The following is a 12,197-nucleotide window of genomic DNA, read 5'->3' as shown; positions in this document are numbered from 1 at the left end:
ACACACACACACACACACACACACACACACACACACACACACACACACACACACACACACACACACACTTCTGCTGCATAATGTAAATCCCATATGCTGTGTTTGAGTATTAAAAAAAGTATATAAGTGTTCATAAAGTGTATTGCAAGAACTGGAAAATCAGTACACAGTTCATAGTCTGGTCAGTCAATAGAATCAATACATTTTTAATCCACTAGAGGGGAGTATAAGCTCGCAGTTAATTTTCTTTTACAGTGAGTCTGTCAAGAGCCACAAAAAGAAAATTGATTATTAAAAGACATATAACACCAAGTTTTACAAATGTAATACTTTGTTGAAACTTTCATTCAAATCAGTTATGTTTGTACAAAAACTGGATCTAAAAACTAAAGGAACAAAGAACAAAAGTGTTTTTTATATGTCAAGAAATCATCTAAAAACAAAGGTTAGTAACCACAACAGAAATGTTATTTTTGTAATTTTATGTCTCTGTAAAAAAAAAAAGTAGAGACCATCTTTARGACAAATGCCTACCTTCTGAACCTATAATCAGGAGGGAAAAAAATGCCTGAAGATTGTTACTGACTCCTGATGAGGTGTATTGTATTCTAATCAAGGTGTCTTATTTGCATTTATTTGTCTGACATGTATACTTGTAAAAACCCTTGCTGAGATCAGTCAAGCAATACAATGGCTACCCGTTTTAAAAGCACAAACCTTTTTTAATCAAGCTCATTTACATAAATGACATAAACTGTGTCCAATGCTTCATAATTTGCCTGAAATTTGTTGAAAATATATATTCAAAAATCAAGAAAAAAGTGCCTTAGAGTGATTATCAGAGTCCTCAAATAATCAGCATCTGCTGTGGAAATGTCTGATATTTTAGTATTTATATTTTTAACTAAAATATTCTGATATAAATTCAAGTAAATGTGTGATTTTCAATAACCCACAGATGAAAATTGCCTTGATTGAACCTTTTGAGCCCTTTGCAAAAAGATCCATTCCTTGCTTTGTGTTTTTTTTAATCTCTCTCTACACCCAGTTCTAGTTTCCTGAAGACCACGCCAGCTGTCTGTCAGTCATTTATCTCCTTCAGTGTTTATCAAAAATAAGGTCACTGATGGGCTGGATTGATTCAGTCCTAGAAAAAACAAAATAGACACTACTTTATTGCTTTATTTTCATAAACATAAGCATCTTTTATGAAAGGAAATATTGCAGTTTTTAGCACTTGCATCATTGTAGCAAACCCACATCACTGTGTATTTAAAGTAGGGGAATTTTTCTTTAATTCTTTGAAAAACTGTATCTCATAGTATCTTTTTTATTAGCTGTGTGATGCTTCCAATAGGTAAAAGAAAAAAAAAAAAGCTTTAGAAAAGGATTTTTGTAGACATCCTCTCTATGTCTCTTACATCCACACTGGTCTATAGTTGTAATGCAAAAAGAGATGGGRTAGCAGCATGAATAAGTAAACTTTTATTTTTGATATGCTTTTTTAAATCAAAATCCCTTATTTTTGATCATATTTAGGTTTTTAAAAGTCATTTTCCAAATCCCTGTCTTCATTATTCATTCCATCATGTTCATGAGAAGCTAAATCCAGTTTGGATGCAGCAAAGAGTAAGTTAAGGCTRTTTGAGTTTCAACATTCTTTTCATATCTTTGATCCTCTACAAATCCTCTTTCTGTATCAATTCTAAAGTCAAATAACAAGTGAGTTTTCAGATTAAGTAATATTTTGAGTAATATGACAAATTTTCTCAWATAAAACCCACACATCTACTTCTCAGCAGCTTCAACTTTAAACGATGCCTCAACAAAAAGACAAAAACATAGTCTTGTGGTTCCTCTTCATAAACGTTAATGAATACTTGTTTACAGATCAGAAATTCGAACATGACACTTTGTATTCTTGGCGCCCGCTTGATTTATGATGCCTTATTCAGATATTTGTTGCTTTTTACAGCTTTTCCTTTTAACACCTGAATTACATCCAGCTCTTGTGCGCTACCGGCAGCCAAGCAGAAGAGGCTGAAATCACAGCCAGGACTCATTTAAAAACATGCTGCTTTATGGGARTTATCACAGTCAGATGTACCTTGAAGGGAGTTTTTCATTTTTCTAAAATGTCTTCTAAGAGATACTTTTTGATCTCTATTAGAGCTGCCAGCTGTGTGAAATCAGTGATGAGGCAAAGAGGGCTGCTAATGCAGAATGTCAGTAATCAGATTTAGGATGCAGGTTTAACAGTGCATTCATTAATGTAGCAGGGGTTTGTTAGAAACCCATGTGATAACAGGGCATTTATTAGAGACAAAAGGACTCTAACAACAATCATCCGTTGGAGTTTTATTAAAAATGCCCATTTTTTTTTCTGAGTGAGGGTTATGATTAGCATGCAATCACATCCAGCCAGGATCTTTGTGGAAAATCTATCMCACTGGAGCGAGGAGTGCATTCACTCAAATAAGAAAAGTGTCAATCAAAGCTGGATTTTTTTTAAAAGGAGCTTTTAAGCACTACCTATCCCTCTTTGAAAGTCCCACCTGCTCAGGCTCTCACGTTCATTTTAATTCATCATCATCCTCCTGCCGGCCTGTCACCACAAGCCCCTGCAGAGCCACGGARCAGACAAAAAGTGCTGCCCGCCTGCTGCTTCCCCTCGGTGCTTATGCAGTCAGTAGTAATTATTCTGTCATGACACAGCAATTAAACAGAGGTATTTAAAACCAGCAGCGATCATAGAAGTGATTCTTTAAATGATAGGCTTGCGTCCCACTCTTGTCCTGCTCTACGCTCCTGTTCTGCGTGGGAGTGATTTACTATCGCGATAGAGGGAACATAAATTTGCATATGGCAAACACCATGTGTCACACTGTTGCAGCTAATTTCTAGAAATGACTCGCTGAGGGATATGTAACTGAATGATTAATTCACTTAAACATGCCTTTCATTTGGTTGAAGTYGAATGCATTTGAATCTTACTGGACTAATTCATTGTTGCGTGTTATAGTTCATGTGTAACATAAAGACAAAATAAGTGCAGGTAATCCATGTGCTATGTGTACGACATCATGTTTTGCAGTAAAAATTAAATCAGCTTTTTATTTTGTGTGCTGTTCACAGCGTTTTCAGTCAGAGCTGAGCTGCTGCAGAAAACACCACTGGTATAGGCAAATAACTGCYTTCAATTGTTCTATAATACACTAATATTAGCGTTAAATTGCATTATAATAGACTATTATTCAGGTTTGACGCGTTTCTTTACAAGTGTGAAGCAAATATCTCCAARGTACAGTATCATCGATGTTAACAGAATTATTTTGAGAAAATAAAACATCTAGTCGAGTGTTTATTTAAAAGGGATGCCCACTTTTTTACACTCTTTTTCCAGCCAATATAAAAAAAAACACGAAAAGTTGAAAATAAGTTACATTTAAATCTAAAACTAAGCACTCATGATCACAATTTCAACTTTGAATGTGTTCTGCTTTGAATCTAACAAACCGGTTTTATATTTATTATTATGATTCTATACTGCCTGCATGGGCAGCAATGTGGCCAAAGCACCGGGTCCTGAAAACATCCTGAAGCAGCTGAATGTGTGATAAATCTCTTCTAACTCCAGAGGGAGATATCCTTCTCTATAGCTGTGAAACGCTGCACATGTCCTCTGGTCTAACTGTTATGTTTGCTGCTGCTGAATACAATTATTCTTTTTTTATGTTTGCATCCCTAAATGATAGTTACATCTATTATTGAATATTAAATCTGAATGCAAACAAAGTTTTTACAGCTCAAATTTCTTCCGCTGCTTAATATGATCCTAAAATGTTTCAGTCTGACTTTTAACATAATCAGCAGAAAGAGTCGCTAATAATTTAGCTTCAAAACATTGACCGAATGAGTGAGTCACTTGTCTTTTTTATGATAGATTAAACACATTTTTCTGCACCAGTTGCTTTTTTTAAACATTAGCATAAAATCACTTTAAATTCATCAGGTGGTTTGTCTCTGAGTATAGCTACAGGGTGCTACTTAAAACCATTCCTCTGTAATGTTGGCATCAGTGAGTCTCAGTAAGCAGGTGGTGCAGGTCTGAGGCTCAGTTAGTCATCAGCATTTGCCGTGCCATTTGGTATGCACAGAGCCTCCATGTTTTCTGTCTTTATGGTGAAGGAAGTTGTGCGTCTTCCTGTTCTGTTCGCCACCCGCAAAGCCTGGCAGCTCTGCAGAATTTATGCGTGCATTATCTCGAACGTGTAAAGAAAGAGTCCTTTTACTGGTGCGAAAAGAAAAATAATGGTGAATAATGATGAAAAGAGCATGACTATTCTTTCAAGCTGTTTCAAAAACATAATGACTCCAAAGGCAGCTTTTTTCTTTCTTTTTTTATTTTTTTGTTTGTTTTTTTGCTCTTAATGGAGGTAAAGAGCTCTTTCACTGAATAAGGTAGAACCAGCTTGATCCAGTTGGGTCTAAAGAGCAGCACAGCAATTAATGTGATTTTAGGCTCTTGAGGTAAGCTCGTATTATACTTTCCTGTGTTTTTTTTTTTTTTTTTTGTAAAAGCACATCTGAGCAGGAAAAAAACAATTATGTTTTTTTTTTCTCTTTGCACTCATCTTTGGTGAACTTTATCTGCGCGAGTAAAGCAACGACACATTTCAGACAGTTCGCTCTATGAGATAATCTCAGTCATCATAATGTGAAAAGTTTTCTCTGCAAGATTGTTAGGCGCCGATTGTTCAAGCGTCAAAGTTTAAGTGCCTTTGTTATCTACTGAGAATACATGTGTGTGTGTGTGTGGGGGGGGGGTGGTGCATGACAAACGAGATGTCATAATGAATGATGAATAAGAGACAATCTGATGTTTGTGATTTTGCATCTGTCTGGCTGAGTAATAGCACCATGTCACCGTCAGCTCAACACCCATGACATGCCCACGATGTATTCTAGATTAACATGGAAGTTGTTTTGTAACACAAGACAAAAAACAAGCCAATAGCAAAAGTTGCATGTAAGTAAGTTTACTGTGAATTTGACAAAAACATTCATTCTAACTTACTGTAGTTTTTTTTAACTGGTTGCTGGTTTTGAGTTCACACAAGGTGTCTTAAGATTTGAAAAACTGAAAGTATCTTTCTTTTAGAAGATTCGGTCACAATCCTAGCTTTTGTCTGAATAAAACACACATGTCCTAATATATGTGTTCTTTATTTGCTAAATGACAACAAAACCAACAACTGCTCCAGGGGCCACATTACTGCAGGTCAACAGCTCAGGGGCTGAACATCCAGCAATTGAAGTCATTACATAAATAAACCAAGTATTACAAAAGATCTGTTACCTTTGAAATAGTTTATTTTGCTGTATTTAATCGTGGATATAACATACAGAACCCTATAAAAGTAGTGATAACTAAACAATGTCAAAAACAAAAATAACAGCATGCCCCCTATTTGACACAAATATTATTTTGACATCATTATTATGACTTGTCAAAAAAAAWTTTAACCAATTTTATTTTCATTTTCATAATTTTATCTTAAACTGCTTGTAATTTTAACTGTCCTGAATGTGCATRGAAATTGTTTTTACCGGCCTCTAGCCAAGATTCTGACATTTCTGTAGATACCAAACATGTCTATGTTTAACTAAAAGAACTTAGAGTAATCAAAGTAGAAAACCGGGGGTTTGGGCTTAAGAGATGAATGAACCAATTGGCGGGCCGAACTTTGGTCACTCGTGGGCCACATCTGGCCCACGAGTGACCAGTTGAATAGCCCTGTGTTAGATACTTATTGTCACTTCGTCCCTTCTTCCATTCTTGAAAATTTGTTTTGTAGTTGTTGCCATGTTGTATTTTTTTGAACCAGAGTTTGAGCACTATATGGAAATTTACCTCAGTTATACCTCTTCACAAATCCAATATAATAAACAGAAACATAATCATTTTACTGTTGAGACATTACCTGCAGCAAGAGATGCTCCGACAGGATTTTAGACTGATTTTACTCATTAACGCTAATAGCTTTAGGGTCGTCCCGTCTGTATTGAAGATGCAGAGAAAGGTTTGAAGACGTAGAGCTATAAAGACAAATTCTTCAGAGGCACTCTTTAATTTACAAAAGAACACTCAACAAACAGACGTGTTCGATTATGTCACCTGCTTCTACTCAAGTGAACTGATTAAATGTAAAGCAATTTTTTCATTTACTGTAAAATTAAATGAGCTATTTTGAACCAGCTGACATAATTTGTTTATATAAATCCAACACKTCTGTTTTTGAGTGTAACTAYAGCAGRACTTGTTTGCTTGCACTTYGTCTGTGTTCTCATGAGCAGAAAACCTCCTTTTTTCTTACACTTTTTATTGTTTTATTGGAGACATCTGCATAAAATGAGACCTAACTCTTTAGAGTTCACCCTGATCTTTATGTTTAATTACAGTAAATCTTTTTTTCATTTTCACTTTACACTTCACTGAATAACCCTCTTTTTTAAATTCAGTCAATAAGGAATGAACTAAAAGTAATCAATACACCACAGAGCTGTTTTTAACACTTGCGTCTTTAAAGATGGTACATTGACTTCGTGCTTTTTCCACAGGGACGCTGAGATTTTCAGCGAGCGCAGACTGTCTCTGAAGTGAATTTTTATCAATTCCCCTCCAGTGTGGGCGTCAACCACGAGAGGACATTTCAGAAACGAGAGCAACAAAATAACTCAGAACATCTAATGATAGAAGGGATTTTGGCTGCAGGAGTTCCTAATTATGCAGCGCAGTGAATGTGCATTGATTACATCCATTGATTTTATAATCACAGCATTCGCTTTCCCAAGCAGTACAGAGGTTAATGCAATCATGCACCAGAGCATCGAGGTCGTTGAGATTTTAATGTTGCAAAAAATTCTACAAGTGTTATTTCTGCACTTGTTTTTTGATTTGTTTTGCTGTTTTCATGTTGTAAGATGCTGTACATGGATAAAACTTTAATAAGGCATAATGTTTTCTGGCTCGAAAACAGTCAACGTATGAAAATGCATGAAACCAATAACATCTAAACAAGTTTATTTTTATATGTGATGCAAAATTGTAGTAATACACTCAGCTGGTGCAAACAAATCTATCATATTTGTGTTTTTTTGAGACAAACAGTATTTGTCTTTACTGTATTTTAAGGGTCCGGGTGTTYGTGGTGACTTGTTTTACTTTGAACCGCAGAAGTTGGAACTATCTTCCATCTTTTTTTGCCTCTTTACTGGATTCTATTATTAACTCCTGCAGAGGTAAAGCACTTTTTAGTTCTGTGAGATTAATGAAAAGGTAGTCAGCACATGAATAATTTAGGTTTGTCCTCCTAATTCATGGCTGAACTCAGTTTGGACACACTTAATCCCACAGCTTCCTCCTCTCCTCAGATAAAACTGCTTCARGAATGATGCAGTTTGGGTGAGTAATTAATTTATGAATAAAAATGTATACACACAGTTATGCTAAATCAATCGTAAACGTAGATCATTTGAAATATTGACACAAAATAATACAGCTTTCCTGCTATATGTGAGTATTTTTAATCAATCTTTTTGCAGCTCTAAATTTATTCTTACWAAAAACACTGCCGTGCCATTAAAGTTAACTTTAGCAAGTCCTTATCAGAATTAACTGTCATCTGTTTTTTAGGTTTCTCACTGCAACAAGCCTCACAAAGTGCTGCCAACAGTGGTATTAAAGTGAAACACTGCAAATGAACGAGTTATTTTGAAATATAAGTGTGAAAATCTTTTGGAGTTAAACCATCTGAGCAAATCTGTGTTTCTATGGAAATTATTACTATCGCTGCTGCCTTTTGCACTCAAACTGTTAGCATAGAGAGAGAAAATGGAGAGAAAAAACACACCAATAAGTAAGGCCTCTTTAACACARCGTTACATGCTGGCACCATGGAAACAATGCCAGCATTTGAACAAAACAGCTGATGTTTTTTGCACAGTGACACAACGATCCTTTAAGAAAATGGATTTCTTTATTCAGCTGAGGGCGTCCAAAGATCGCAATCTGGAGAGAAATGAGGCGAAACTATAGAGTCTTGTTTGAAACTTTACAAGAAATAATGTTTTTTTTTTATTATTTTTTCAACACTGTTTGATTAGGTTCTGATGCAGAAAAAATGTAGATTTAAAAGACAAGATGAATAAGTAGGTTATATAGACACATGTACAGCCTTTATTTTGTTTTATTTTATTTTATTTTATTTTATTTGTTCAAAATAAAAAATAATATCCAACTATTGTACTATATATTGTACTGTTTATATAATTATTTATTCGTTTTTTGTATCATTTTTGTTACTGCAAGTCTTATTTAGCTGTGTTTCTTTACCATATCTGCAGTTGTTGGGTTTAAACAATAGAATTCCTGATTTTTTTTTTCATTGCAGTATTTACACACGAGTCTGAATAAAATGGAAATTAAGTAAGCAGCTGCCTGGGTGGCACCTAACAGCAGAGGTCCTCCAAGAGCACTTTAATTGTTGCTTAAAACACAACAACAAACAAAATGYTCCAGCTCCAACTGCAGCTAATGACATATTTTAGAAGTGGTTAAATTTAACTATTGCAGATTATGTTCAACAAAACACAAAATCTGTTCACAGAAATGTCAAAAAATAGGACAAACAAACAAAATGAACAGCTGAGTTCTGCTTTTTAACTGAAGGAACAGAATAATTAAAGCATATTGTGTCAGACGGACACTTTACTAATATATTATTTCACATAAAGTAATGGATGTTATTCTTAAGCAGCACTCGTTTTGACAATTTTTTAACCTGTTTGTGTCATTTTTTAATTTCTGTAAACTATGACACTGCAGAATGTATTAAATGTAAGTTATTTCAAGGAGATGTTAGTGAAGCTGCACTAATAATGAAATAATAGGAACTGGAGCCTCAAATCAAATTTTGCTTATGGGCCTCATAAAACTTTGGACTGACTCTGGTGTAAATAACAGGATAGTAAACCGGAAAAAGTGTTGTAAAAATATGGCTCATAAATCAAAGTAAAGGACTGCAGACTAATACTCACTTTTTATGTCAATGATCGGTACAATTTCATTTTAAAAAAGTGCATACTTTCAGATTTCTCAGCAGTCTCGCTCATTTTTAATATCCTACCTCATTTCCATCTGTCTTTTCATCTGCTGGGGCGAGCATGATGCAAAGTACGCAGAAGATTTTTACTCTTTGAGCCCGCAGAAAATTATCATATAAATTTGCACTTACAGCTTTACTTCACGGCAAACTATAAATTGAAATCCATCMCAAATGGGATGTTTTCAATTAGCAAACAGTAAAAAAAAATGCCCTCGATTGGAGGTTTGGAGTGTGTGACGGGGAAGTTAGGTTTTATCATTCGACAGTTTGCAGTTTGCTCTCACAAGAAGAAATATCCACCTGCTTCAAAGAAGATTCTCACTTTCAGTTCTGATCGTTTTGGTTGTTGCTGGTCCTTTAGGTTTGTTCTGYAGAGAACACAGGAATGTTAAAAAATGTGTTTAAAAATGTTAAAAATCATGGGTCATTCCAGTTATTGTCTGTTTTTATCTGTGATCTGATATGAAATGCTCTTTATATTTCTTGTTTTTTACATTTTTTCAAAAAAAGTCAGTTTTAGTYGGTGTCCTCCCAGCTGTTAATCAAAAAGCACATAATCCAAACGTTACTTTTCAATTTTAGTGGGACTGTACACAACTTGTAGATGTTGCGTTTCATTATGTTATCAAGAACCTAAACTATGAAGTCAGGTTAACACCTGCTTATGATGAGAACCAGCATRATACMTCATAATAACTACAAGTTATTTAGCTTTAATTAATCATTAACACACGTTTATTAACCTTTTAAACGTCTTTAATTTACAATGATCCAAACCCATRAAGGGTATGTGATCATACTTTTTTAATGTATGGCTTATTAAGAATAAAAATTCTTAATTAATAATGTTTTCAATGTTAAGAAATCATTTATTAATGATTAAGAAAGGTTAAATAAGGTGTAGTTATAAGTGATGTGCCACCAAGGACATCAGTTTAATTCATCATTTTGAAGATTCTCATAATATTGCATCTATGTTCATAAACTAATAAAGGCTTTTCTTTTAAAATATTATCTGCACAACAAAATAATTTGATGTTGTTGTAAAATATCTTAATAATCTGCAACACAGGCTCTGCTGAGAGATTACATAACTTATAAAATGTTATTTAAAATGGGATTCTGTTCTAATTACGGATAAAAGGGAACTTTTTTCTGTTCTCTTTAGAATTATGCAGAGTTATGCATCTTGGAATGAGAATATGTTAACATAGCAATGTTTTCATTAAAAAAAAAAAAAAACTTCATCTATTTCCCAGAAAAGGACAAGTTTCTTTTGAACTAGTTTTGTCTGTCCCCAGGCGATCAGAGTGCTGGAAATGCAGCTTTGTACATTTAGCCTCAAGCACACCACGAACCAAAATATTCCCAATCCTCCCTCAAGGAAAGATTTCTGCTCGCTCGCAGCAGCTCTGCAGCTGTGACATTTTAAAGAGCAGTTTGTCAGAAACGAATGTGAATACGACGCCAACTCAACCATGTGATTGCGTTTCCTTCACGGCCTTGACGATATTTGGGAACGCGCGCGGCCTGGAAGAGTTGAGCTACGAACACATTATCCTCACTTGGGTTTTTCTCAAGATGATGTGTTCGCAAAAGGCTGAGGGAGCAGTAATTTTGTACGGGATGAATAACAACCGCACAAAGTGATAACGGCTCACCAGCTTCTGAACTGCCTTGTTTTGTCTGAGGATTATCAGTCAAAGCATTTATTTAACAGGATAACAACACTTGTTAGATTATGTAGGAGGACATCAAAGAATTAATAAYAAAAAGACGCTTTTACTGCATGATTAGAGAGACATGTGGGAAAATGAATAATCAAATAAATGGACTGTTAATACAGATTAAGGTACAATGAATTCAATATTTTCACACTTAGTGCCTTATGTGATGTACGGTGTCTTGTTCTGAGCACACATTAGCTCAGAGCTAATATATTTGCATATTGTGGACGACTGGCATTTAGAAAAAGAAAAAGTTCAAGAAATATCCCAGAAAAAAAAGCAGAAGAAAAGCATTAGGCTGTGTATAAAAATCATTTAATGAGCTCAGTTTTTAGTGCTCCCGGTCATTTTTACAGCAGTCCACTTTTATAAACTGGTCGGATCTCTGACTTTTTGATTTGTGCAGTTTTCATTTTTTTCTTATACAAGATTACAGTCTTAMACACAGGTCAGGGAAAAAAACTGACGCATCCATCACTGACCCCCCCAGCCCACCCCCCGCCAGCAGTGGCCTTTCACAGAGAGCATGCACTATTGACTGAGAAGTGCTTCACAAAACTGAAAACGAAAAGCATAAAAGGTCTCCAGGGTTAGCGCTCGGAGATGCACTTTGTGAAAAAGTCGAGCTGCCCTAAAAAAGTAGACGACCAGCTGTGAGCAAGATGTGGGGGGTGGGACCAGAAGCACAAAGCATTTRTCGAGTGGGAAAAACTGAGAACTGGCTTTGCTTCGCACCAAAAGAAGAAACAAAAAGTAAAGGTCACCATGCTGCTGCTTTTCCAGGATCGTTTTAAACTTTGATAATGTAGCTGTATGAACTCTGTGTTGATCAGCACGGTCAGTTCTGCCCAGTTAAACTGAAGGGTTTCTCAGCGGCGGTGAAGGTCACCTCGATGTAGTGTCTTTGCTTTTGACACAGGCTGAGAAAGCTGAGAGGAGCGACAGAACCAGAGCCATGAGGTAGAGTTTCAGTGAAGTCAGGACAAACAAGAAGAAGAAAAGCTGCTGGAGACGTCACACTCAGACCCAGAGTCACAGGCAGCTTTTTACTCTGCAGAATCCAGAATTACATGAAAATATTTCAATTTTACACACATACTCAAAGTAAGCTTAGTCCAAAATATACTTCAGAACGTTTTTACAGTTTATCTGCCATAATTCTAAAATATACAAGGCTGATTCAGTTTCACAAATAAAAAGGCAATTTAATTTATTGCAGTGTACAATCTTTGTTTCAGCAACTTTTACAGAGTTCCATCCATCCATCCATCCATCCATCCATCCATCCATCCATCCATCCATC

The sequence above is a fragment of the Austrofundulus limnaeus genome, unplaced genomic scaffold, assembly GCF_001266775.1.
Source record: "Austrofundulus limnaeus strain Quisiro unplaced genomic scaffold, Austrofundulus_limnaeus-1.0 Scaffold2, whole genome shotgun sequence".
Taxonomy (NCBI): domain Eukaryota; kingdom Metazoa; phylum Chordata; class Actinopteri; order Cyprinodontiformes; family Rivulidae; genus Austrofundulus; species Austrofundulus limnaeus.
This window is presented reverse-complemented; position numbering follows the sequence as displayed.